The sequence below is a fragment of the Aplysia californica genome, unplaced genomic scaffold (assembly GCF_000002075.1).
Source record: "Aplysia californica isolate F4 #8 unplaced genomic scaffold, AplCal3.0 scaffold01513, whole genome shotgun sequence".
Lineage (NCBI taxonomy): Eukaryota > Metazoa > Mollusca > Gastropoda > Aplysiida > Aplysiidae > Aplysia > Aplysia californica.
Window position 1 is genome coordinate 52,201 of NW_004798783.1, and position 4,495 is coordinate 56,695.

The 4,495-nt window shown below is 44.7% G+C and overlaps 1 protein-coding gene across 2 annotated transcripts in view; it reads right to left on the bottom strand.

Annotated features, from left to right (window-relative positions):
- Nucleotides 1-4,495, bottom strand: part of LOC101854228 (microfibril-associated glycoprotein 4) — a gene marked incomplete at its 3' end in the record, with an annotated part of 18,857 nt that overhangs the window by 13,660 nt on the left and 702 nt on the right.

The following is a 4,495-nucleotide window of genomic DNA, read 5'->3' on the forward strand; positions in this document are numbered from 1 at the left end:
TCGTATTTTCCACCCTCACTTGCAAGCTGGGGGCAAAAGGACGCACCCCAGTGTAAAAAAACGGGCATAAAGTCTCACGGTTCTCCCACAGAGGGCAGAACTGGGAAGGTAAGAGCGCCAAGGAGAGGAGAGGAGGAAACGACTGAGATCTCGTGTGAACGGGGAAATCTGGGTCTAGTTTTGGAACCACCTGGTCCTGTTGCGAAAAAGTTTCGTTGTTAGAGGAATGAGAAGCACCTCATTTAGTGCAGGGGAAAACTAAGACAGAGAGACAGAAACGAAAGACTGACAGAAAAAATGTTGGACATATCAGTGGCACCCTCCAACCACCCGCAATGTCGTTGTTAAGTAGAAGAATGAGGAGAATCAATCACACGTTTTTTGTTGGTTGTTTCTGTTATGCTGTGGCGAGCGGCAGTGGAACCATTATTGATAGGACGCCTCACCTCGACCCCAGGCGCTGCTGAACATGTACAGCACTTCTGAATTTAAAGATATCAGAGACCTGAAATATAATATCATTGAGATTGACTGAGAAGAACAGTTTGTTGGTCACATTAACCATGACGTCTACAAGGTCTACAGCTTGTAAAATTGTTATGCACTGGTGATATATTGCTGAATTGTGTCTTTGGTATTCCTAATACCGGTATGTGTTTGCTGTTGTACCCCGGATTTCGGAAGGATTTCCGTAACGAGCGACCACCCCAACAAACACAATGAAGAAGAGACCTAACCTTAACCCAACCCTAACCCTAACCCTAATCCAAACCCCAAATCCTCTAAACCTATCCTTAATCCTAACCCAAACCCTAACTACCCCCCCAACCCTAACCCGAACCCTAACCATAACCCTAACCCAAACCCTGACCCTTACCCTAACCCTAGTCCTACCTCTACGCCTGCCCCTACCCCTATCCCAAGCCCTCTATTCTGCTTAGTGGTCGTCGGTACAGAAGTCCTCCCGAGATGTCCCCACGGGGATCAATTAAGTCTAATGTATTTATTATGTTAGAAGTTTACAAGTCATAGGCTATCATACTAGTTTCTGTGGTGTAGCGGGTAAATGATTCGCCATCAAACGCAGGAGTCGTGAATTCGATTCCCATGTGGGGAGATTCGTTACTCGAATGTCTTAGTCTTTCTGCTTGGACGTGGGCGTGGTATCCCTCTCAGTTCTGGACCTGACTGACAGGCAGGATCAAAGCAAGCTGCCTCCTACTCATGATTTCTAAATAATGTCGATGCGGGTGTAAAAGTTGTCCAATTACCTTTTTGCGGGCTGTCATGTCGTTCGTCTAGGTTTGGTCACTTCATTCACTTACTTTGACCTATAGTCATTAGAGAAATTCTCACCAGACTCACGGTGGTGGTGGCTGACCAAAATTGGCTAGGGCTTAGGTTCCTTTCACTTTTTTACCACCAAATAACAATAAAAACAAAACAGTGTTGATTTTTCTATACTCAGGGCGGGCCACGGCATTTTGAGAACCATTCAAATTTCTCTAATTAATTTTCATCTAATGAAAAAGTTGCCTCAAGGGCAGTTTGATGTAATTAATAACTGTTAAATCTCAGTGGCACACACATGCACAAACGGCGCTCCAAATGTATAGAGTCTATGAGCTGGATTAGGCCGTGTTGTCGCGGAGAGTAGAACGCACCTAACAAATGACCAATGGTTGCATAGGTAACTGTGTCACTGGGGGAAAGTGTGTCGTAAACTTTCACCCTATTGTCCAGAGCCTGGAGAGCGTGTGCCCTCAGTGCAGTGTTATTTTTTTCAAGTCTTCTACCTTTTTACAGGAGGGTTTCATTAAAGAGAGACTGTGGGAACGGGCTCGTCCTTTGCTGAGCCCTAAAGACTTTTGACTGGCTGTTAGGTTACTATAGTTGTAAGCGGGGACAACAGGAATCGGATAAACGAGCAAGCCGCCAAGTTGATCACTCTGTGTTCATTGAGTGCGATCATAACGATCTCAAGATTTTACTGCTTATTTCGTGATTTTCATTTGCTTGGGGATAGAGTTGGGAGGGGGGGGGGAGGAATCAAACCCATGAGCCCTTCACTACCCACCGCCACTGCCATTACCACCGTATACATGAAGTAATGAAGTACATTTTCGAGATTTTTAAAAAAAATCCTGCTGCTTTTACACCCGGTGGAAATAAATACGCGTGGACTCAAAATTGACGGATCGTATTGTCCTTTTTGTCTTTTTTTGTAAGTGTTTTACGGCGCTTGCAACTGCATGAGGTCATGAGAAGGCGCTGTATCATATTGCCTACCACATATTGTATCCAGGCTAGTTTTACACACAGTGGGACATGAGGACAGTCTCAGAAATCCTAACTTCCATCAGACACAGATAGTTCATATTACCTTATGCAGTTGCGAGCGCCGTAAAACCCCATATGAAACTAACAAGACACAGAGAGGATGGAACCACCGGTCAGACCTGTCAGACCTCGAGAAAAAAACGTGCTCTAGATTCTTTCGCAGACACTGTGTGGTTTTTCCGGGGGGGGGGGGGGGGGAGGGCTGATGTCACAGCAACGAAGAGCAAAGATTGTTTATTACTGAAGAAGAAAGGAACTGTTGTACCAGTGTCCTTTGATACCTGAAACGTGACGATGGACGGTCAGTGTTCCTCCGAGCTCGTCGCCAGGTTATCGGCCGCCATCTTTCATTTAGCTATTAATAGAAATTGTATATCCCCAGACGTTTACTAACAGAGTTTGTTTAACTTTGGCACACAGACTCCATGTCAGACTCGTTCGCGTATTCAAAGACATTTAACATTTGTAAATTAAAGAAAAATTCAAGTAGGCAAACTTTCAAAAATAGGATTTTCAGAAACGAAAAAAAAAAAATACTTGGAAAAAACTCCACTAAAAAGTTCGAGGTACGATATCCCAAACTCCTGAATACAGTGTTGGGAGCCAGGGAAATCCACTCTTATTCTTCATAACAACTACAGAAGTTGTGAAAAAATGTTGTTTCGATGAATACGTAGATCTATTCAATCTATAAAAATACTAATAGATCTGTTACTTGGAAAGAGACAAAAAAGGCCAGACTCTAGACACAGTAAAGAACTCACTACACCATTATAAGATTTTATTCCTACAGAGAGATGATAGACTTTCATACAATTTACTAAACGTTAAAAGACCTTTTGAGCCTGACCGTCTGACCGTCAGTATCAACTATAGACCCCCCCCCCCAACTGCCTTTCTTACGAACAGAAGTTTTGTAAAGATCAGCATCACCCCCCCCCCCCCACACACACACACACACACACACACACAAAAACAACACAACAACAAACAAACAAACCACGAGCGACTTGAGCAAAACAATTCAAGTAGCGAAAGAAAATATCCGTTTTCTGTTACCAATGACCTGCCACCTGGATGTTTTAGTTGGAATAAACATTTTACGTCACCTGCAACGCAATTAGGTCATATAAGTTTCGAAGACAAGCTGTGTGTCACCGATAGTTTCCGCCACTCTAGTGTGTACGGTATATACTCGTGTACCGTCCAACCTGTGTAAGACGGCCACCAATTGTCGAGGAGAAAAGTGGCCGTCCAGGACAGGTGGCCGTCCAGGACAGGTGGCCGTCTGAGGCAGGACCGATAAAAATGAAGGAAAAAACCCATTCCCTTGTGAGGTCCCAGCCGGAGGTGGTTACAGGCTTAGGACATCATCATCCAGTGGCAGATCTGCGACAGACATCGGCGATCATGGTTTTCAATTCATTCCTTTGCTCGGATGATCTCAAAAAAGCTACGTTTCTCTGATCTTTCCCTGTTACCCATTTGTTTAGGTTCCCTAAGTATGTCGTTCTGGGCCTACCCCTGCCTCGCTTGCCCTCATAGGGACATAGGTTGCATTAACATGTCTACATTGATGACGTCATCAACAGCTGGAATTCTCTAAATGTGTGAGACATTTTTGTTTACATAGAGAGAAGAAGTCTCGCAACTGCTGTTGTATTATGTTCAATTCTACAGAGAGTATGAAACGAGGATGACAGTGTGCAAGGGTAAAACAAAATGAAGTGTGTCAGACCAGGAAGACAAGGTAAAATAAATGAATGCGTCGCCACCACTCGGAGAACGACAGACGCTTCAATCGCAAGTTCACTTTTACTCCTTTTGTTACAGACTGGGTATAGAGTGACGGGTCACCTCACTTACGACTTATTGTGTGTGAGTACTTACGACTTATTGTGTGTGAGTACTTACGACTTATTGTGTGTGAGTTGTGGGCAGGGCGTATGGGTTATGACGGCCACACCTCACCAGCAACCGAAAACGTGTTGTTACCGGGTGGTCAACTTGGGTCAACAACAGTGGGTGGGACGGGTGGGACACGGTGGGACTGGACATTGGAGGGACACACACAACGTGACTGGACATTGGAGGGACACACACAACGTGACTGGACATTGGAGGGACACACACAACGTGACTGGACATTGGAGGG